This window comes from Pogona vitticeps, chromosome 2 (assembly GCF_051106095.1).
Source record: "Pogona vitticeps strain Pit_001003342236 chromosome 2, PviZW2.1, whole genome shotgun sequence".
Taxonomy (NCBI): domain Eukaryota; kingdom Metazoa; phylum Chordata; class Lepidosauria; order Squamata; family Agamidae; genus Pogona; species Pogona vitticeps.
The window spans coordinates 300,154,834-300,179,459 of record NC_135784.1 but is presented as its reverse complement, the minus strand read 5'-3'; the positions used below and the strand labels follow the sequence as shown (position 1 = coordinate 300,179,459).

At 41.8% G+C, this 24,626-nt stretch overlaps 1 protein-coding gene across 2 annotated transcripts in view; it reads left to right on the top strand.

Moving 5' to 3' along the window:
* DCC (DCC netrin 1 receptor) overlaps positions 1–24,626 on the top strand; it is a 1,127,120-nt gene that overhangs the window by 503,930 nt on the left and 598,564 nt on the right. The window lies entirely within an intron of this gene.

Here is a 24,626-nt window from a genome sequence, read left to right as displayed (position 1 = left end):
TGCCTCCTCATCTGATTGGGCAGCTGCTGGAGGAGGTGGAGGAGGGGAGCATGTGCTGCTGGTGGAGAGTGAATGATTGCATGGAGGAGGTGGGAGAGGGGAGTCTGCGGCGCCAGTGGGACACCTGTGAGGGTGCCATGCCGAGCCAGGCTGAACTGCCAAACCACAATTCATGCCCATCTCTAGTTGTGACATGGCGTGTTTAGGATTCCAGCCAGTCAACCAAAACCTTTTTCAACACACTGGATTCCATTTCTTCCAAATCCGCCATTTCCTCCACTTTCCGCCTTCTCCCATGCAGCCAGTTGACATTCTGTGTCTACTGAGCAGACTGTTTCTCCATCAAGGTCTCCTTTGACCCTTTTCTTTTGCTTTGGTTTTCTAAGCCATATTGATGATGGTGGTGGTTGTGGCAGTGCTGCTGCTGCTGCTGATTAGGATGATGGTGGCTTTATTATTTTGACACTTTGGCAAACCTTTGGATCCCATCTACTATTCCCTTGTAATGATGCTTATGTATAAAGCCCTAAACGGTTTAGGCCTCGAGACTTGGCGGAACGCTTACTCCTACCTAGTTCTACCCGTGTCACTCGTGCGAGTCAGGAGGCGAGGCTGAGGAGCCTGATGCCGAGGGAGGCCCGGAAGGAAAAACAAAACAAAAAACCAGGCCTTCTCGGCAGTGGCTCCTCACGTCTGGAACAATCTCCCTCCGGAGATTCATGCGGCTCCCTCGCTGGGTATTTTTAAAAACCAACTGAAAACATGGATGTTAAAGCAGGCCCCAGCTAATTCCTGATTTTCTTCCCCCTCTTTTCTATTATGATTTATTCTGTTCTTCTTTCCATCTTGTAGAATTTTTCTAATTGTGTAAAACTACTTTTTAATATATACTGTACATTTGTTATTGTATTTGTGTTGTAAGTCGGCTAGAGTGGTCGCAATTGACCAGATAGGCAGGGTATAACTAACTAACTAACTAACTAACTAACTAACTAACCAACCAACTAACTAACTAACTAACTAACTAACTAACTAACTAACTAAATAAATAAATAAATAAATAAATAAATAAATAAATAAATAAATAAATAAATAAATAAATAAATAAAAATGAAAAATGTTGTCTGTCGTGGTTCCATAAGGTTCTGTGCTCAAATAGTTGAGTTCATTGTTAGTATGTATATAGAATAAAGGTATATTTTGAGAAGTCTCTGTCCATCTAAGGAGGCCTCAGCAGCCCAGCAGCCTCCTTCCTGAATAATCTAAATATCAAAGTAATTGGAAAGGTTACCAGCAGTCTGTAAGATGAAGGGAAGGGATTATAGGGCTAATGAGGCAGAAAAGCACCAATGAGAAAATAATAAGCATCTTGCAATTAGAGCATCTTCTTTCAGTCTAAACATTGACCATAGATCACAAATTCCTTCTCCATTATTTGGTTAAAGGGATACGTAATTGATTATCACCTAATATGGTTTTACTGCTAAAATTACATAATTAATTTATTTGCTAATGTACTGTACGTTATTTCGATAGTACATCATTGAATAAAATATATACCCTTGAGCTGGCTTGTGCAACCACTTTCCACAGATCATAAATTCTGCCAGATCTAGTGTGTGTTTGTCTTTTGTTGCTGTAGAATGTATGTACTCATTAGAACTTTCAGTTTGTATACGGGCATAATATTATTTGAATTTTCCTTGGTTTAGTTGGCTTGCATGGAGGGATTTATTGATTTTCTAATAAACATATCAAAAGTATCAGTTAGGTTAATTGTACCTTTCTGAGCAATCAGCTAATTTTTGTGTGCATTCTTTGTGTGTATGCTTTCCATCACAAAGGGAAAAGCCACTAGACAAGAGACATTTTGTACATGTAGCAGAAACATGAGAGGGAAGAGTGTTTATTGTGCTCATGCTAAAGGTGGGAAATCTCACAGGGTTTGAAAATTTCTTCTTGTGAGGTGCCATATTATGTTGAGAGAATGAGAAATTTATTGAGTATTCTTTATATCCCTACCATGGGGAGTATTCTTACATGAAGCACATATCCTCCTTAATGGAGAGATGTGATTTTTGAATGAAATAGGATGTAGGCTTAAATTTACCCTTCCTAAAACGTACTTCCAGAATTCCTCTTATTGAATTTTCTTTCTTGCTCACTGTTGGGTGGTCTCCCCCACTCCCAGTAGGACCACTGATCTTGCCTCAATACACAGGGCAGTAAAATGCTATCACTGGAAATGCAAATTCTACTACAGTCAGTGAACTTAGTCATAAAAAAATGACAGCGAATTTATTGAGGAAATGCAATATATTCTAAGCCATCCTAAGCCTCGGGTAAAGAAGTAAAATGTAAAGTTAGACACGATGCATGTATAAAATATTCGTGCCACTTATTGGCACTGAAGACTGCTGTTGATTTATTTGAACTTTTTTTTTGTGGAGATGCATAACAAAGATGGCAGGCCAAACCTTAATTGTGTGTTGCATTGGAATGGATGATTATCTGCCCTCCGTGTCAAAAAGGAAATAATACAGATTTTGTCAGACTGCATCATGACATTTTAGTAATGACACTATTGGCAAGACAATGCAAATGAAATCTGAGGTGGCTGTTAAGTCAATGAGCATGTGAAAGTAGTAATAACAATACCATCCGTGGAGAAATTTCATTTTTTGCAAAGTAACTCTGAGGATATTTCAACCTGTATGGCAAAGATAAGCAAATACTCCTACCTCTGAATAATATTATTAGAAGTAGTTAATATTAATGCTAATGATCAAAAGTCTTCACACAGCATGTCACCATGATCAGAGCTTCTAAACCAGTAGTTCCTAACTTGTTTTGGAGTCTTGGCCCCTTTTATAACAGCCAAGTAACCTGTGGACACCGCCCCCACCACATTTGCATAAAGAGACATTTTTAATGAGGTAAAGTAATCTCTTCTCAGAAAGTGGAGGCTTCCTTCTCCGCCAAAGGGCCTGTCTCTCATACATACACAGATAGGCTAACTTTAATATCCCACTCTGAAAGGTCAAGGAAGAAATGATTTAACAAGAACTACAATATATATAAGGTGGCCTGTGACACTGGGTAGGTGGGGCTCGTCAGCCTTGGAAGGCAGCCCATCTAGGAGAAGGAAAACTCTGATTTCAAACCTCCATTGCCTTGTGGTGGCTATATCCACTGATGGAAAAGGCTTCAGGAGTAAACCTCGAGGCAAAATCTGGAGCCGGAGTCCCGGAGGCAGTTCGTGTCGTTCTGGCAACTCCTGTGATGTTTCTGAAACCAGTTGTATTGACCCTTGCCTTTCCATTGGACTATATCAGCGATGTGGAGAGGGGGGATTTGCTGCTTGGGTAACAGCCTATCTTCCATATTATTCTACCCAGGCTTCGTGCTCTGGAGAGGACACTCATAAAGAGCATGTTATCATGGTCTTTCAAGACTGAAGGGTGCCTAAGAAGGCTTGTGACACCCTAAAAAATATTGCAATCCCCTTGGGGCGGTGACATGGCCCCAAGGTTGGGAAACACTGTTCTGAACTATACTATGCCCACAATCCTATAATCTATAATCCATAGTCTGTAGGGTAAACTATTTTGCTTCCCCCCACTATAAAGATTCCTGGGAGCTCCAGGCAGACTCACATGGGAGAAAGCACCCTTGAGCTGTATGGGATTTATTCCAAGTGAACATCCATAGGTTGACCAGCACACAGCTTTTGACTTAGTGGCAGAGATCAATATCTGAGTCATGGATGTACTTATAACCAGGTCAAAACTCTCGGGGAGTCTAATATGTTTGCCTGTATTTTAGTGCTAGCGCTGTGAAGATTACCTTCAAAATGTTCGTTGTTATAGTTATAAGGACCAAATAGTAGTTGGAGTACCATTATAATTTTTAGAAGTAAAAGCTTCCTCTTTTTAAAAGCATCTGAGTGCTGCAAGCTATAAGCACGTATATTATTGTCCCACCACCCGCAACAAAGCATTAAACAACTCGAGACAACGCATAAGCCAGCACCATGTTGTATTCCTTCTCCAAGAAAAATAGAATATTAGCTGCAAGACAGGAGCATTTCTTGGTATGAAACCTTGTCAGTTAGCTGCATTTAGCTGACCCAAGCTTTGCAGACCTTACCTGCAAACATCTCCAAGATTCTGGTATATTGTATGTAAAAATTAGGGTGTGTGTGCAAAATTTGTCAAAAACCTTATCTGTTCACAAGATGGCAGAACAGCCATTGTGGAATCATTTTCCCCCTTCTAATGGCTCTTTTGCATATGACCAGTTGTGGTCTGGTTGTGGAATTGATAAGCATGACTAGTTGCCTGATTGATCACACAAAGGACAGGCTAGGAAGGGGGGAAAGCTGCCTTGTGACTGCTGTTGTGCACACAATTTTTTTGCTAACAGGATTGTTGTCTATTTAGAAAATATACATCTATTGTTCTTTCTATCCGCTTATCTACCCATCCATCCCTCGATAAAACTGCATTACATATATGTGAATGGTTTGATATAGATTATATACAATCTTATAAATGGATAGATGTATCAATAGGTCTGTTTTATAAACAGATTATATATAATGGATAGAGACAGATATAAATATAGACCTAGTAGAACAGATCTAGAGCTGATACAGAAAAACATTTTTTTCCCAGTTGACTAGGACATATAGAAGGAATAAGGCTGTGGTTGCAATCAGCGATCCGTGCATTTCCAAGCTCAGGAAGAGTTTTGCAAAAGAAAAAAAGGAAGAAAAAAGAAACACACCGAGAAAGAGATACTCTCTTCAGGAAATGTGCACCAAAAGCCTTGGATTTTCTTTTTTTTAAATCGGTCAATAGAAAGATTAGAAATCCATAAATTTAGATACAATAATATGCAGAAATATATGCACACAGAGTGGGGAATAACATTACACCATAATTTACTTTGCCCTGCTCCTCTTTCATATGGAACCAGAAGCAAATGAACCATTCTCGTGGAAACTGAAGACCTTCAATAAGCCGGAGTTTCCCAGATTCACATTTCCCTGATCAAATCACAAAACGGGTATTAAAGATCACTGGGAAATAATAGAAAACAGGAAAGCATGAAGGAGAGGCGGGGCAAAGTAAATTACAATGTAACGCTACTGTGATTGCACAGTAGACAGTGTACACTTGTTTAACAGGTGTAGATTCTTCAAATGATTTCCATGGTTGCTAACAAGTTTAAATCCCAGGGAAACAAATTAAAACACGCAATATAGAAAGAGAGTATCAAGACACTTGGAGGTCCTGAAAATTGTACAAAGAGGTTAGAGGTTCTACGTTGCACAGTTATGCCAGCTTTACAGTAGGTTTAACGGCCAGACCTCCTTCTAATGGAGTTCTGAGATTGGTCGTTTGGTTGGTTGCTGTGCTAGCGAGCCCTTCGTGCCCAGGAGAACTATTTATTCATTAATTCAATTGATATACTGCCCATCTGGTTACTAAGGCCACTCTGGGCGGTTCACAACAAAATAAACCACAATAAAAGGCTAGAGAATAACCACAGACATGAAAACATTATAAGAATCAGGCAAACGTACCAGTCAATTAAACTAAAAAAAAGAACCACATGAAAACAAATAGTTATTGCAAATTAAAACTGCAAGATGGTGGAGCTGGTAGTTTATTCTACAGGAGATATTTATGGCAGTATAATCAGGATCAAACTGGCATAACTGTGCAGTACAAATTCCTCTATGTTTATTTATAGCGACTGCTGCTACACATGCAACTGGGATATTAGTCCAGTGTAATGTGCCAGCATGGTGCAAGTGGGTAGAGCATTGGACTAGAATTCAGGAGACCTGGGTTCAAATCCCCATGCAGCCATGGGAAACCCATGGGGCTGGACAGAAGCGGTAAGCCACAACTTGAACATCTCACATGCCTTGAAAACCCTGTTTGGGTCACCTTAGGAAACTGAGAATTGATGACACACCACAGCAATAAGAGTGGTACAGTACAACCACAGTATCCACAGGGAATTGGTTCCAAGTTCTCCCTGTGAATGCTGAAAAAGGTGGAACTAATGGGCACTATATATAGCATTGTCCTTCTAGCAGCTCGTTTGCATAAATACACCACGTGCTTTTTAATTTAATATTTTCAGGTAGCAGATAAGTGAATCTGTGGATGCTGAATCAGCAGATAGAGGGGTCCTACTGTAGTGCAAGCACTGTCAGATGAAAAATACAGCCATGCAGGTAGCTGTATCAATAAATTGGATTGAGCAGTTCCCATTTTTACCAGGAGCAGCTGTGTTGCTGTGTTGTGTTTTTTTTTGGGGGGGGGGTTTGTGCAGCTGATTGGCTGTAGTTCTCCATGCAGCACAAAACCTTTCACAAATGCTTCAAATTACAATTAGGCTGGTTTGTAACAGTATACTTTTGCTATGGAAAACAAGCACCCCACCAGCTAGTAAAGATAAAGGTTCTCCTTGACATTTAGTCCAGTCGTGTCTGACTCTAGGGTGCGGTGCTCATCCCTGTCTCCAATCCGTAGAGCCAGCGTCTGTCCATAGACAGTTTCCGTGGTCACGCAGCCAGCGCGACTAGACACGGAACGCTGTGACCTTCCCACCATGGTGGTACCTATTTATCTACTTGCATTTTTATACCCTTTCGAATGGCTGGGTTGGCAGGAGCTGGGACAAGCGACAGGAGCTCCCTCTGTCAAATGGATTCAATCTTATGACTGCTCGTCTTCCAACCTTGCAGCACAGAGGCTTCTGCGCTTTAACCCGCAGCACCACCACATCCCTTACCCCACCAGTTACTTGCAGTTAATTCAGCGATAACAGAGACATCCCCAATGACACCCTCAGCTCTTCTAAAAAAAAATTCTCAGCACTTCTTCCCTTGTTAGCCCTGGGTCCACTGTGTCTCTAAAAGATGTTCCATTGAAATAATGTACAGGACTGCAGTATCTGTGGGCCATCCGTTCCAAGCCACCTTGCTGCAGATGCCAAAAAGTGTGGGTATAGAAAAGCACTATATGGAATGGTCTTTGGCTCCCTCTATCATGTCTGATAAAACCCTTGGAAAGGCATATTTCTGGGATTTTTTTATTTAATATTTTCCAGCAGCGGATAAGTGAAACCGCTGGTACTGATTCCACATATACCGTGGTCCTATTGTACTGATCAATGAATAGGGGTGGAGGGAGCACCAAGAAAGCAAATAGTTTGGCTAGTGTTAAAAGAGTTTAATGCAGACTTTGCTTGTGAATAGAACAAACTAAATCTACTTCATAACCATCAAGCCCTTCAGGTAAAAACCCCGAAGGATAAAAGTTCAATGCTTTTTTTTTTAAGAAAGGTTTTGATATGTGGCTCCTTTGGATAGTTTTGCAGTTGAAAAATGGTTCTCTTGTGTCCTACCTACTCCGAGGCTGAAAAGCAGATGAAAATGGTTTTGCTGCCCATCGGCCAGTGTCTTATTCTATATCTTCCTTTTTAAGTGGCTGCTGGCCACCGACACCCTGAGGAGAAGTGCTGGCAGGAAGATAAAGAGATTTATACTCTCTGATTTCTGGATAAATGGGCAAATCCGTATGTAGGCCTGTTAGCAGAACATAACAGTCAAATGGAAGTTCTCTTTTTTTTTCTTTTCTTCACTGGTACAACTTATAGCTGTGTTCCCCCCCCTCCCTCATGAAAGCTATCTGTTCAGCTTCGCAGGATAACAGATTAACTGAAAGCAAGTCAACCAATCTGGCTATATTAATGAACCTTCCTTTCTTTGGATATACCTTGTAGATGTTCTTCATCTCCTCCACTTGTTTGATTGTGTAGAATTTAGCTTTGCATGTTTTAAAATTCTGCATGTTTTAAAATTTTAAAATTTTGGGTTACTGTATGCAGTTCTTGCAACCCACAACCCACAAACCCTGGGCATGAACAATCTGAAGAGGGACCGAATGTTTCTGAGGAACACTCAAAAACCCCACTGAACCTTCACTTCAGGGGTGTCAGTCCAGCTGTATCTTGTTTCCTCAGATTTGGGAGCTGAAGCCTGACTCCTTGTGATATCCGACAGGCACCTCAAAAGGTGGAATTCCTTCTGGGCCAACGGATCACGGAAATGGGCACGTGGGCAATCTGGGGGAAAAAATCACAAAATTCAGGTTAAACCCACCTAACTAGGTACAGTAAGACCTTCTCAGCCACAAGATCAGTATCCACAGGTTCACTTATCCATGGTCTGAAAATATTTTTTAAAAATTAAAAGAAAAATCCTAGAAATATATATTTCTAAAGATGATGTTTCCAGGACTGACCACTAGAGAGAGCCAGATACCATGTCATGTATAGTATTGAGAATTATATTTACATGCTGTCATTACTAGAACTGGCCACTAGAGGGGGGGGGTCATAGACCATATTATTAATAGCACTCACTATTAAAATGGCATTTGCTATAATCCACGTTTTTCATCATCTGTGAGGGGTGCTTGGAGTCAATCCCCTGCAGATACAGAGATCCTGCTGTAATAATGGCAATCCTAGGGAAAGAAATTGTGTCCCCCCCCCCACAAGTCCTGAAAAATGTCCAACAGTTGCAACATTGGCTCCCCATCCTTTTGGGGCTCACATCTCACACAGAGCAAGCAAGACATATTTTCAGGCTGCATGCTGCTGCTGGGGTTTGTGGAAAGTTCCCTTCTACTCCATCAGACAGTGTTTCCCAGTCCCTGTTCTGCTGCTGCCAGGGCTTGTTTAACAAGAAGGTTCACAAGCTAGGGTGCTGGTGCCCCACTACCTGCCTAGTTACAAATGACTGGATGCAAAAGAGCAACAAAGATGATAAGGGGACTGGAGTCTCAATCCTATGAAGAACTAGGTATGTTTAGCTTAACGAACAGAAGACTGAGGGAAGACATGATAGGAGTCTTCCGACATCTGAAGGGTTGCCACAGGATTTATTCTCCATTGCACCTGAGGGTAGGACAAGAAACAATGGATGGAAACTATCCAGAGGGAGATCCAACCTGGAAATAAGGAGGAATTTCCTGACAATAAGAACCATTAAGCAGTGGAACAGCTTGCTTTCCGATGTTGTGAGTAGTGCCCCATCACTGGAGGTTTTCAAGAAAAGATTGGACAGCCATCTGTCCGGGATGGTATGAGGTCCGGGATGGTATGAGATCTCCTGCCTTGGGCAGGGGGGGTTGGACTAGAAGACCTCCAAGGTCCCTTCCAACCCTATGACGATTCTATAATATGACTCAATGGGCCAGAGTGCATGCACCACCCGCTTGCTTACTAATAATTTCCCAGTGCTCCTCGCGTTTTGCTGCCTTTGTGCCGCACAACCCTATTGCCACCCAGAGTAGACCTTTGGTCTAGATGGGCGGGGTAGAAGTCTAAATGAATGAATGAATGAATGAATGAATGAATGAATGAATGAATGAATGAATGAATATGAGGTCCATAGTCAATTTTGTACCAGAACATGGCTTGCAGCATCAAAGTACTGGGAAGTTTTGCTTTGCAGATACGATGCTAAATTCCCCATCCTCTGCTCCCTGTTCCCTCTGAGCATAGCTGAAACTGCACAGTAGATCTGTATGTGCATTTATTTTTTCTAAGGACAATATACTCTTACAAGTCATCCCTGTTGAAATATATTTTGGGGCAGTTTGATCTTGAATAGAAAATGTAGATCCTCTAGTAAAACAAGACAGAGCAGTGCAGAATAGGACAAGACCGGTCTGCAACAGTGAATTTTAGCAAAATATTTAAAGGAAATAGATTTTTCATCCAGCCGGTGCTGATCCAATTCTAGAAGTACCACTGTTTGTAGCATGAGAGCCACTATGATGATGTTAGTGGGAGTGTCAAGCTAGGACAGGAGATGTGGGTTCAAATCACCACTTGTCCAGGGAAACTCACTGGAGGAGAAATAGTAAACCAGTTCTACAACAATTCATGTATTTTGAAAATATTACCTAGATCACTATAAGTCTGAAACAACCTTCTAAATATGAAGAAATTCGCAAATCTTGGAAAATTTGCAAATCTTGGAAAATTATGTTTACTGATGAACAGAAATCAAGTTACTCTCCCTCCTTCTGTCATTTCCTTCTTTCCCACTCTGCTGAGTGAGTGGAAGGGCACAGCCCCCTAAGAAGCTCATGTTTCCTTGCCCCGCCCATGGTGTGTGGACTGCAGCAAAGTGACTTCCACAACCAAAACGTGTGGTAAGTAAGTCCACTGTTAGAGGCGGCCACTGTTAGAATTAAGATCCAGTTCTTTGCTGTTATGCAGGGCTGAGTTCTTGTTACCTGGAGCATAAATCTCTAGGCTTGACAAAGAGCAAGACTGTTTTACACGAATCATTAATTAGATTAAAGGTTTAGAGAGACTCTCAAAAGATGAACTAGATTAAGGAAACGTTAATTAACGGACAATGCAATTGATAATCTTTAGGGGAATGGCTCGTGTTCAACTTTCCTTGAGCTTGCAGGTTATTGCAAATACATCATTCAGAAACAGGGCATGCCAGGTTTAACGGTGGCACACGGTGGCCGTTTTTTTCTTTATGTCTCCCTGAAGTCTGTCTTAGAAAGGCTTGGACAATAGTTAATAATACATAATAAAGGTGACGTGCAGCCGAATGGCTCCAGTGCCTCGTCATCCCCTAAAAAGGAGTTCTGTTCAGGTTTCCAATCATCCCTATCCTTTGCCTGGAGCACATAAGGCAAGTGTGGGGAAATGTTGATGCCCCAGTATTTTGAACTTTCAACTCCCAGAAGCCCCAGCCCTAGACAGGCAAAGGGTTATGGGCATTGTAGTCTGAATCACCTGCAGGGTGAAAATTTCCAAACCTTGGGCTTTCTTCTTTATTTGTATCAGAGTCTTGCACGATTTAAAATTAGGTAAAAATAAGAAACAAATTAAACTGCTAGAAGTGTTTCACCTTTGTTGGTCCTAAATACAGATAGTGGGGTGAGAAAATATCAGCACATCTCCCCCACTCTGGCTGCGCTGCACTGGTTACCTATTCGTTTCCGCATTGACTTCAAAGTATTAATGATTACATATAAAGCCCTAAATGGTTTGGGACCTCAATATTTGGCAGATCGCCTCCTCCCACCCAGATCTACCCGAGTCACCCAACATAGCCAGCAGGGACGGCTGAGGGGACTGACGCCGAGGGAGGCCCGGAAGGAGAAAACAAGAAACTGGGCCTTCTCGGCGATTGCCCCTCGGCTGTGGAACACCCTCCCCACTGAAATCCGGCTGGCACCCTCGCTGGGGTTATTCAAAAGCCAATTAAAAACTTGGTTGTTTAAACAGGCCTACCCCCCAGTCAATTAAGTCATTTTCCTTTTCTCTTTCTCTATCTTTTGTTTTGTTTTTTTTTGTATACCACCATCTTGGAAACCTTTTGTTTAGAACTAATTAGTATAAATGCATTTTATATGTTTTTAAACTTGTTTTAACTGATGTAAGCCGCCCCGAGTAGACGTTGTCTAGAGGGGCGGGGTAAAAATCGAATAAATAAATAAATAAGATAGGGGCAAATTGGAAAATGTCTGGTTCATGGTGGTTCGTGGCTAATCACAGACCCTGAACATTCATGGCTTAAGGACCAAGACCTTCTGCGCACGGGCCTGCCCCTCAGCTGAGTGACAGGTGCATGCACATATGCAGCAAGCCCAGGCCTGTTACATGTCAGGGTGGTGGCAGCAGCAGAGGGGGGTTCAGAGGGGGCCGTGGCCGCAGCTTGAAGCCAAGGTTGGGAGTCAAAAGGCCAGTGGGAGAGGGTTGGGCGGGCATTCCCTTTTGCTGAACAAAACAAAGCGCTGAGGGGGAAAATGTTCGGTGCTTCATTTAATCTCGGCAACACAGGATCCCTGAACCGAACCACGAACCGGACCGCAAACCAATTTGTTGTTTGGTTCGTGCCCATTTCTAGTCCTAAAAAGACCGCTGTGTCATTTTTCTTATCAACAAATTTTCAATGGAATGCTTCTGAAAGTTGTTGAAATCACAAAACGAGAAGGCGGATGGGCTTTGTGATGATCACCAGATAATTAGGATAGCAAATAGTTTCTTTGAGATAGAAGTTAAAGAAGTAAGCCACACACACCGGGATGTCTGCCAGCAGTGTTCCTGGTGGGCGACTAGTAGGAGAGGCAGAAAAACTCCGAATGGGTTCCCAGTGAATTCTGCCAGGACTGTGCTTTTATTAACCTTACAAGCTCACAGATAGTGGACAGTATACAGATAGGTTACAGAGTTCAGATAGGACAATGGTTACATCATGCCATTATAATTGGCCCAAGGAAAGGCTCTATGCAAGCTCTTTAGCACCTATGAGAAAGAAGAAGAATGGTGGGCAGCCATGCCCCTCAGAAGCAGCTACGACGTCATCCAGGAGGGTTTGCCCTCTACTGTAGATAAAGCCAACAGCTTAGCAGCCTTGGGAATGGCACCCCCACAGAAAGTGAACGATTGGCGGGCTGTACATCATTGCCCAGGGGACACCAGAGTGTACTCACAATGCTTTCTACTCTTCCAGGAGGTTCATTCTGTGTCCCCTCCCACCCTGGTACAAGGGGATGAAGGAAGGATTCTGCCCTGACTTTTCCCATTCTCCTTCCCAAATGGGCACATAATGCCCCACAATTACTGAGCATTCTCAGTCTGTACTGGGCCATGTTTGAGGAACTTCTGGGTCATAGTTAATACTGGATTCGTTCAGAGGATAGATCATAATTTAGTAACATGTTACAAGCCGTTCATTAAGAATCTAACAAATAGCAAAGCTTGCCCCGAAGCGAGAGAACAGATGTTAACCACTGTGAGATTTTTCATTCCTGCACAAAAGTAAAAAGACCAGCAGTGTTGTTGTTGTTTTTCCGTAGTAATAGCATTGGGAGGGAAAAAAAGTAGGATTTTCTACAATTTTTTTTGTTATTTTGTCCAAAAACTTCACATTTTTTTTTCCATGCAACTCACTTCTGTGAATTTTTCACAAGGAAGAAAAAAAAGCAGGACAGGAAAGAAGGAAGGAATAAAAGAAAATGCATAAAATTGTCCTAACCTTGCCCAGCAGGGCAAAAAGTTTTATTTTGTTCTCAGCTTTGCAGACAAAATAAGCAAACATGTATATCCTTGTTAGGTATGGAAGGCTCCAATCTTAATTCCTGATGTTTCTAACTTTCAAACATGTAGTAATGCAAAATATGTCTTCTTAGCACTTTTCAGAGTCAAGGAATGGTAGCAGACAGTTTTGGGCTAGGCAGATGAGTGGTTTGATTCAAAACAAGTCAGCTTTCTAATTTCTTGATACTCCCCTGTGTTACAGAGATTGTGTGTGTGTTTTTTTAAACATTTTGGTCAAAATTCCTCTTAACTGTGCAGCAGAAGTGCAAGGAGACACACAGCGGAATAGCTTCAAGGTCCCTAGTTTAGTCCATCCCTTTTTCTCAGTAACTCACTCTGAAACATTAATAAAAGGTAAAGGTAAAGGTTCCCCTTGACAATTTCTTGTCCAGTCGTGTTCGACTCTAGGGGGCGGTGCTCATCCCCATTTCCAAGCCATAGAGCCAGTGTTTTGTCCAAAGACAATCTTCCGTGGTCACATGGCCAGTGCGACTTAGACATGGAACACTGTTACCTTCCCACCTATTAATCTACTTGCATTTGCATGCTTTCGAACTGCTAGGTTGGCGGGAGCTGGGACAAGCAACGGGCGCTCACTCCGTCGCATGGATTCGATCTTACTACTGCTTGGTCTTCTGACTCTGCAGCACAGGCTTCTGTGGTTTAGCCCACAGCGCCACCACGTCCCATGAAACATTAATAGCAGAAATAAAAAAATAGGTTTCACTTACTTACAGGGAACAGCAAGCTAACCAAATTGTTGCGTTGAGTAACAGGCCTCGACAGACGACTGCTTCCAACAGATTACAAGGGGGGTGGGAACAGAGCAGAGAGGTGAGGCTGTCTTTGAATCAGAGGCAGAGGAGAACTAATGGTTAGAGTTGGATAGATTCTGATACAACATCTGTGTATAACTCTTATGACAAACACCTGTTTTTGCTATTATATGTAAACTCCTGAAGAGGCAGTAACCTTGGGGAAAGGGGAAATATATCTATGTCTATATCTATATCTGGAAAAGACCCTGATGTTGGGAAAGTGTGAAGGCAAGAGGAGAAGGGAACAACAGAGGATGAGATGGTTGGACAGTGTCATCGAAGCGACCAACATGACTTTTACCCAACTCTGGGAGGCAGTGGAAGATAGGAGGGCCTGGCGTGCTCTGGTCCATGGGGTCACGAAGAATCGGACACAACTTAATGACTAAACAACAACAAATATCTATATCTAATGACACACAACAAATATCTATATCTATATCTTATGACATACACTCACACATATGGATAGGCAGACTAACAGAAAGATAATTAACATGATGGGTTAATTGTGCAGAACTGCTCCATAGTTATTCAGTTTGATATTTATTTATTCTGTTGTCTGTAATTTTTATGCAAGACAGGGTGTATAGTTGTAATTAATAACTTCTATGGGAGGCCGATCTGCTTTGTGCAGATGTTGTATCTGCTTTTGCCAGAGCGCATGATAAATCTGCAGTGCCCACCTTGGGAAAGATAGAGATACCTTGGGAAATAAAGAGAAGGTTTTCTCATGGATGTGATCATTTTGTCCATAGCTTTATCTAGGCCTTCAAAAAAGAAAGAAAGAAAAAGAAAAAGAAAGGAAAAAGGAAAAAAAGGGGGGTTAATCTAAAATGTCAGGAGGGAGACTACGCTAGCTAGCCCCTCTTGCCTTCTTGTCATTCTTTATACATGGAGAGTAACAACAGGAAAAGAACCCCTTGTTCATGAAGTTTTTCCATCCAGCTGGAAGCCCTGGTTTTCCCAGAACTCAGGCCTTGGTTTTGCACGATCATATCAGAGCTCGGAAGTAATGGGCTGATATAATGCGGAATTGTTATAATCATCACTTTCACAATTCATCTTGAGATGACAACATTTCAAAAGTAGAGCTTCAGTGCTAAAACAGCTTCTTACAACTGTTGTACAGTACTCTCTGGTTGCATTAAGGGGTTTTCCTCCCGTTTAACATGAAAGTAGAGATTTTAACACTAACTAATTAGTTCATTGTTTCCAAGCTCTGGGTGGTATTAATCTGCAAGCTTTATTGAATTTGATTTGGAGGAGCTGGTTAGGATTAGTCGGTAATGAGAACATTGTCATAGATTTCATAGAATCCTAGATCAAAAGTTGTTGAATCCACCCACCTGGAAAAGCAGCTAAAGGATCCTTGACAGCCATCCAATCTCTGCTTTAAAACATCTAACAAAGGAGAGCCTACCACCATCTATTCCATTGTCAAACAGTTCTTCCTGTCAGGAAGTTCTTGTTGGAATTTTATTTTCAGCTGTGCATATCTGTAGTTTGTGTGACTGAGAGGCACTTTTATTGGAAGATTTATCTATTTATCCATCACAATGGTTCTTTCCTGCCTTTGAATTCAAAGAGGGCCCTGCATCTTTGTTGAGAGTTCTTCCCCTCTTCTCCGTCTGTTGGAAGCAGTTGCTTGTTTGCTGTTGATCTGTTTCGTTGGTTGCTAAGTATGTGTGCAGTAAAGAAAGCAGCATGCACAAGTCTGTAATTTCAAGCAACTAAGTAAAGAATTTATTTTATTCTTTCTCCTACAAATGTCTCAGAGTGATTCATTGAGACTTTTAGTGCCAGTTAATAAGAAAGGGATGGACTCTGGGGAACTTGTAACTATTCCTTTCTGTGGATCTCTGAACTTCTGCTATGTAGCAAAAAGAGAATTATGCAAGCAGTTCAAAATTCTGCAGCAGTTTTTTGGTTGGCATTTGTGTTGTGAACTATTGGCAAGATCTGTTGATTCTTTATTGCAAAATCACAATCTTCAGGTCATTACTTGTTTGGTTTGGAAAATCATGCACACAGTAAATTGGCTCAATTCAGCATTCCGTTGTGTGCATCCCAGTGCCCTGAAATCTGTGAGCAAATGCCTATCTTTTCTGTGCAGGTCTGAGCTCTGAATTTGTATTGTTCATGTATCATCTCTATTAATAAACAGTTACATTTCACCGTGAAACGTTTTTCTAGGAGTTGGCAGTTCTAAAATCAGAGATGATAATGAGAAAGGTAACATGAAACTGACCATGAAGCTGGAAGCTGTTTTGTTTGCAGCATAAATATTCAGCCAGAAAAAACAACAACTTTGATTTATACTGTTCAGACTGAGTGGCACCCAACAAATAAACAAGCAGTGCGAAACTTGGAGAAAACTTAGATGTTTAAAAATCCTTCTGGTTCCAATAGTCCAGTCCAAATGCAAGCTTATATTTAGAAAAAAAAACTAGTTCCACGGAATGAACCAGGTCGGATACAAGCAATGATAAAGCTAAAAAGATCTGGGGGTATTTTTTTTAAAAAAATAAGAGTCATACAATTTCAAATAGCTACAATCAGGAGATTGTGTGAAAAGTATGGAAAATTTTAGTAACAAGCAAAATATAATCTCACCTAAAACCAACCTCAAGGCACATCAGCATTCCAGCAAACTCTTTTGAAAGCAGTTTCCTTCCTCACTTTGACGAGGTCTGCATTCCTCCCCCCCACCTTTTAGGCCAGCAAAGCTAAGCTTGGAATTTATTCATTAATACACATCAGTGGAGTGTACTGTGTGAAACCTAGTACACTTCTCCTTTCAACAATGCTGGTGTTGTGGGTGCTGGACCCCCACAATTGACAGGCAGCCATCCGACAAATGAGAGTCCACTGAGGGAGTTGATTGCATTGTCAAACCCCTCATCCTGTCAAGATATTCTTCCTAATATTTAGGCAAAATCTCTTTGTGACGATCGCCCCATGTCATTCATGTCATTCATGGTCATGAGCTGATTTACATGGGCCTATGAGAGGGCTGGAGAGGCGGAGTCAGCAGCTGCATGCAGGTTTGGTGGGAGAAGGAGGAATCAGATAGAGATTGGGATGAGATCCAGAGAGAGATAAGGACTGGTTAGTCGGAGAGAGAGAGGGAACAGATACTGAGTGATAAGGCTGGTTAAGGAAATAGGTAGAGAAGGTGGTGATGATATTGCAAGAGAAAAGTATGTACTGAGAGAACTGTTAATGATTTCCTCATGTACAATGTTTATCTGAAGAACTTCTGTGAATATTAAAACTACTTCACTTCAATAAATAAGTTCTGTTTGTATGCACAAGACACGTGTTTTGACAAAGGTCATTTATATTGTTGATTGAGAGGAAAATGTGACATGAGCCTTTGTGAGGTTAAAACACGCAGGTGTGAACACCACACTCTTTTCTCCTATTTTGAATCTATTTTGCTGGGTCTTGCCCTCTGAAGCTAGAGAAGACAATCTTGCTCCATCACCCAGAGGATGATCCTTCTAATGTTTTATCTCATCACACCATCTTTAATTCTTCCGTTCTCCAGGCTAAGCATGCTTATTTCCTTCAACTGTTTCTCACAGAGCTTGGTTTCCAGATCTTTTGCCGTCGTAGCCACCCACGTCCGGACATAATCCAGCTCTTCAATACCCTTTTAAAACTTACATTGTTCTTTCTGAAGATGTCAGGGAATGAATTGGGCATATTTTATAGAACAGGCTGGTCTTCCTTGCGATGTGTTAAAATTCTAGCACAGGATCCGAGCAGTGGTCCATAACAATCCTACTTTTTCGGCAGCTGCCCCCAGACTATGGAATGCCCTCCTGACTGAGATTCGTCTGGCGCAGACGCTGATGACATTTCGGCGCCAGGTCAAAACCTTCCTGTTCCAGAAGGCTTTTAACTGAAATAATATCCGCTGTGGGTCTGATGGCAATTTTTAGAATATATATTTTTAATTGCATTTTAATTATTTTGCCCTTTTATTTTGCCTTTTTATTGTTATTTTAAATGCTGTAAGCCGCCCAGAGACTTTCGGGTAGTGTGGGCGGCATATAAGTTAAATAAATAAATAAATTAAATAAATACTTAGGAGATACAGTCTTGCAACTGTTCACCTTCTGCAATAAAGGGAAAGAAAGGAAGTCAATGCCAGACTCTTGTTTGGAATCAGGGAGTATAATGTCCTGTAGGGCAGTGGTCCCCAACCTTTGGCCTCCAGATGTTCTTGGACTACACCTCCCAGAGGCCTTCACCACCACCTCTGATGGCCAGGATTTCTGGGAGCTGAAGTCCAAGCACATCTGGAGGCCCAAGGTTGGAGACCACTGCTGTAGGGGGTAGTACTTGGTCATCCTCTGGTTTGCAGGTACACGGCCAAAGATTTCCCCATTTAAAGTGATGAGGCTTCTGCTTGCACAAGGGTGGGTCAATATCAACTTCTGCAAATACTGAAAAAGCAGAGCTGTTGATGCAACAGACCATTGTATGGAGAGAGAGTTGCTAATTTCACAACACATTTCTTTTCTTTTGTGGAATGCATCCTAATCCCTGAACTGTATAGAATTCCGCTTGCAAATTGTGTTCTTTTTTTGTTTAGTCCAGGGGCTTTAGGGTGAACCTGTTTTTAAAACTTTGACGCTACTAACTTCTCAAAAATCTGGATCAGATTGGAAGTTGGTGCAAATATTTAGGTAGAAATGGTTTTCCTGTCACTTCCACCCCCCTGCCTCATGGCACAGTGGTTAAACTGCCATACTGCAGTTAAGACTCTGCTCATAACCTGGGTTTAATCCCAATGGGTTCAAGTAGCAGTTCAAGGTTGACGCAGCATTCCGCCCTTCCAAGATTGGTAAATTGAGTGCCCAGCTTGCTCAATTGTATAGCCTGCATAATTAAATTGTAAACTGACCAGGAAGTGTTTTCAGCCCTAAAGGGAGGTATATAAGGAACATGCTTTGCTTTTTGCTTTCTAGCCCTGCCCTTTGGAGCAATAGGTAATGAATCTCATAAATCTTATCCTGGAGTAAGTCCCACTGAACTTAGCAAGAGGCGAAAAATATGTAGGACTGCATGATCAATTCTCCTGTTACATATACTGTAATGTCATTTTATAGTGTATTGTATCTTGAGTGTAGCATAAAGAGACAGGTGTGAAGCATAAAGAGACAGATACGCAGGCAAACACTGTGAACAAATGTGTTTGGGCTATGTGTGTGAAGAAGAGGCACACAGGCAAAGAGGTGGGAAAGAGGGAGAACGAGTCAGATGACTCCCAGTTTTGTAATTACCTGCTTCAGAATACACATTCATCTAGCTTGTAAAACTCAAGTGTATCACGAATCAAACCTCATTTCCCCTGGAAACATTCTCCAGCCAGGCTTGTAATTGCTACACCCACTTCCAAATCAAATGCCAAAGAGTTTACACATCCCAAATAGAGCAGGATGAGGAGAGGGCCATGGAGAGAAGCATGAATATGGCACAAGGGAGATTCTCTCAGATGTGTGGGGCAGCAGGGAGAACCTCTGGATGTTACTCTTGAGCTGACTCAAGTAGGATCCACTGGTGGATCACATAACTTATCCCCCTTCTTGTCCCCAAAACTACACTATTGCCATCGGATAATCCTATATCATTGCTAGTTCAGTTGTCGTCTGTGGGTAAAAATAAGGATTCTGTTCTTTGGCCAGACAGCATATGATCTTTGGCTAGCTCTGTTTCCCTAACTATTCCTAAGATACAACATCACCCATTTTGATTAGCTTCTCAACCCTAACAGTGATCCGTATGTTTTCTTCAACTTCTGTACAGTGGGGTCTCTACTTAAGAACTTAATCCGTATTGGAAGGTGGTTCTCAAGTTGAAAAGTTCTTATGTTGAATCTGCATTTTCCATAGGAATAAATTGAAAACCATTTAATCCGTATCTGCTCTTTTCCGTCCATAGAAACTACAGTGGAACCTCTACTTAAGAGCTTAATCCGTTTTGGAATGGTGTTCTTAAGTTGAAAGGTTCTTAAGTTGAAGCAAAATTTCCCATAGGAATGGACTGAAAACCAATTAATCCGTTCTGGCTGTTTTTTGTTATGTAGAGGTGCATTCGTACATTGAAACATTAGTTCCCATAGGAACTAATGCAAAGCTGGTTAATACGTACTCTACCACTCTGTCTGTTTAGTCGTTTAGTCGTGTCCGACTCTTCGTGACCCCATGGACCAGAGCACGCCAGGCCCTCCTGCCTTCTACTGCCTCCCGGAGTTGTGTCAGGTTCATGTTGGTTGCTTCGCAGACACTGTCCAGCCATCTCATCCTCGGTCGTCCCCTTCTCCTCTTGCCATCACACCTTCCTAACATCAAGGTTTTTTCCAAGGACTCTTTTCTTCTCATGAGATGGCCAAAGTACTGGAGCCTCAGCTTCAGGATCTGTCCTTCCAGTGAGCATTCAGGGTTGATTTCCTTTAGAACTGATAGGTTTGTTCTCCTTGTAGTCCAGGGGATTCTCAAGAGCCTCCTCCAGCACCACAATTCAAAGGCATCAATTCTTCGGCGGTCTGCTTTCTTTATGGTCCAGCTCTCACTTCCATACATCATGACAGGAAAAACCATAGCTTTGACTATTCGGACTTTTGTTGGCAAGGTGATGTCTCTGCTTTTCAAGATGCTGTCAAGATTTGTCATCGCTTTCCTCCCAAGAAGAAGGCGCCTTTTAATTTCAGGGCTGCTGTCTCCATCTGCAGTGATCATGGAGCCCAGGAAGATAAAATTTGACACTGCCTCCATATCTTCCCCTTCTATTTCCCAGGAGGTGATGGGACCAGTGGCCATGATCTTAGTTTTTTTGATGTTGAGTTTCAGACCGTTTTTTGCACTCTCCTCTTTCACTCTCATTACAAGGTTCTTTAATTCCTCCTCACTTTCTGCCATCAGAGTGGTATCATCTGCATATTGGAGGTTGTTGATATTTCTTCCGGCAATCTTAATTCCGGCTTGGGTTTCTTCCAGTCCAGCCTTCCGCATGATGTATTCTGCATATAAGTTAAATAAGCTGGGGGACAATATACAGCCTTGCCGTACTCCTTTCCCAATTTTGAACCACTCAGTTGTTCCATGACCAGTTCTAACTGTTGCTTCCTGTCCCACATATAGGTTTCTCAGAAGACAGATAAAGTGGTCAGGCACTCCCATTTCTTTAAGAACTTGCCATAGTTTGCTGTGGTCCACACAGTCAAAGGCTTTCGCATAGTCAATGAAGCAGAAGTAGGTATTTTTCTGGAACTCTCTGGCTTTCTCCATAATCCAGCGCAAGTTAGCAATTTGGTCTCGAGTTCCTCTGCCTCTTCGGAATCCAGCTTGTACTTCTGGGAGTTCTCGATCCACATACTGCTGAAGCCTACCTTGTAGGATTTTGAGCATAACCTTGCTAGCGTGTGAAATGAGTGCAATTGTACGGTAGTTGGAGCATTCTTTGGCACTGCCTTTCTTTGGGATTGGGATGTAGACTGATCTTTTCCAATCCTCTGGCCACTGTTGAGTTTTCCAAACTTGCTGGCATATTGAATGTAGCACCTTAACAGCATCATCTTTCAAGATTTTAAATAGTTCAACTGGAATGCCATCACCTCCACTGGCCTTGTTGTTAGCCAGGCTTTCTAAGGCCCACTTGACTTCGCTCTCCAGGATGTCTGGCTCAAGGTCAGCAACTACATTGTCTGGGTTGTCCGGGATATCCAAATCTTTCTGATATAATTCCTCTGTGTATTCTTGCCACCTCTTCTTGACGTCTTCTGCTTCTGTTAGGTCCCTCCCATTTTTGTCTTTTATCATGTTCATCTTTGCGCAAAATGTTCCTCTAATATCTCCAATTTTCCTGAACAGATCTCTGGTCTTTCCTTTTCTGTTATCTTCCTCTATTTCTTTGCATTGTTCATTTAAGAAGGCCCTCTTGTCTCTCCTTGCTATTCTTTGGAAGTCTGAATTCAAGTTTCTGTAACTTTCCCTATCTCCCTTGCATTTTGCTTCCCTTCTCCTCTCTGCTATTTCTAAGGCCTCGTTGGACAGCCACTTTGCTTTCTTGCATTTCCTTTTCTTTGGGATGGTTTTCGTTGCTGCCTCCTGGACAATGTTACGAGCCTCTATCCAAAGTTCTTCAGGCACTCTGTCCACCAAATCTAGTTCCTTAAATCTGTTCTTTACTTCCACTGTGTATTCATAAGGGATTTGGTTTAGATTATACCTGAGTGGCCCGGTGGTTTTTCCTAATCTCTTCAGTCTAAGCTTGAATTTTGCTATGAGAAGCTGATGATCAGAACCGCAGTCAGCTCCAGGTCTTGTTTTTGCTGACTGTATAGAGCTTCTCCATCTTTGGCTGCAGAGAATATAATCAATCTGATTTCGATATTGCCCATCTGGTGATTTCCATGTATAGAGTCGCCTCTTGTGTTGTTGGAAAAGAGTGTTTGTGATGACCAGCTTATTCTCTTGACAAAACTCTATTAGCCTTTGTCCTGCTTCGTTCTGAACTCCAAGGCCAAACTTCCCTGTTGTTCCTTTTATCTCTTGGCTCCCTACTTTAGCATTCCAGTCCCCTAGAATGAGAAGAACATCTTTCTTTGGTGTCAGTTCTAGAAGGTTTTGTAAATCTTCATAGAATTGTTCAATTTCAGTCTCCTCAGCAATGCTAGTTGGTGCATAAACTTGGATTATTGTGATGTTGAATGGTCTGCCTTGGATTCGTACTGACATCATTCTATCATTTTTGAGATTGTATCCCATTACAGCTTTTCCCACTCTTTTGTTGACTATGAGGGCTACTCCATTCCTTCTACGGGATTCTTGCCCACAATAGTAGATATGATAATCATCTGAGCTGAATTCGCCCATTCCTGTCCATTTTAGTTCACTGATGCCCAGGATGTCGATGTTTATTCTTGCCATCTCCTGTTTGACCACATCCAGCTTCCCAACGTTCATAGATCTTACATTCCAGGTTCCTATGCAGTATTCTTCTTTGCAGCATTGGATTTTCCTTTCACTTCCAGGCACGTCCACAGCTGAGCGTCCTTTCGGCTTTGGCCCAACCACTTCATTAGCTCTGGAGCTACTTGTACTTGTCCTCCACTCTTCCTCAGTAGCATGTTCGACGCCTTCCGACCTGAGTGGCCCATCTTCCAGCGTCATATCTTTTAGCCTTTTGTTTCTGATCATGGGGCGTTCTTGGCAAAGATACTGGAGTGGCTTGCCATTTCCTACTCCAGGTGGATTGCGTTTAGTCGGAACTCTCCACTATGTCCTGTCCGTCTTGGGTGTCCCTGCACGGCATAGCCCATAGCTTCTCTGAGTTACTCAAGCCCCTTCGCCACGACAAGGCAGCAATCCATGAAGGAGACTCTACCACTAGGGGGAGAATTTTTTTTCAACCTAAGATGACCTAAGGTTAAAAAAAGAGCAGGAAAGGTTTTTTTTCCCTGTTCTTATCTTGGATTTCTGTTCTCAAGTAGAAGCAAAATTTAGCAAATGGAGTTGTTCTTAAGTTGGACTGTTCTTAAGTAGGGACGTTCTTAAGTAGAGACCCCACTGTATTTATTGGGGATGTAGAAACAGTAACTTGTTACACTCTCTATTCTCATCATCAGTTTAATATCTCAATGAGACTCTTTGATAAGGAATTTTCTGACCTTATCAAGAATATTTGCGTCTCTTCCCAAAACTAGTACAGTGGTGCCTCGCTTAATGATTTTAATTGGTTCCAAAAAAATCATTGCTATGGGAAAACATAGCTAAGCGAAACGCGGTTTCCCATAGAAATACATTGAAAACTGGATAATCCGTTCCAAAGGGAACGGATTGCCGTCCTTAAGCAAAAATCGCCATAGGAAACATTGCTAAGTGAAACCTATTCAATGCATCTCAATAGGGGGAAAAATTACAACAAATTTAAAAAGAGTCAGAACAAAGTCAAATTAGTTTAACAAAGGGTTTATTAAGTGCACTTATGATTTCAGGCATTCTAAACATTTTTTTAAACATTTTTAAACATATAAAAAACAGCCAACATGAGGCTGTCAAAACCACCGTTAAGCGAAACAGGGGGACCCAAACTGTCATCGCTATGCGAAGCATGGTCCCAAACATCACGATGCGAAAATCACCCATAGGGAACATCGTTAAACGGAGTGCAAGATCGCTCCGAAAAAGCCATCGCTAAGCAAATTCATCATTAAACAAAGCGAGGCACCACTGTATCCTTTCTTTCTGAGAAGCAAAGCACATGTGTGTGCGCGCACACACACACACACACACACACACACACACACAGAGATATCAACAAGCCTTCTGATGCACCTAATATTTAAAATCCCTCTTCAACAAATCAGTCACTGTTGTCATTTTGTGGGATTTGTGTTGTTTCTGTTACAGCAGTATTTGAGCAATTTTTGTGTGGAAAAAGGTTGACATTCTTGTTATTTTGTCAAGAGTTCCACAGAAGACCTTCTCCTCTGGCAGGAAAAGGTCAAGGAGAATAATTTTGCTATTATTCGCCATCAGGGCCGAGCCAATGGAGGATTTATACTCCTAGCTCTTTATAGGTTCTCTTGAACAGCTGCCACTGCAATTTATTTAAAATAAAAACCAATGG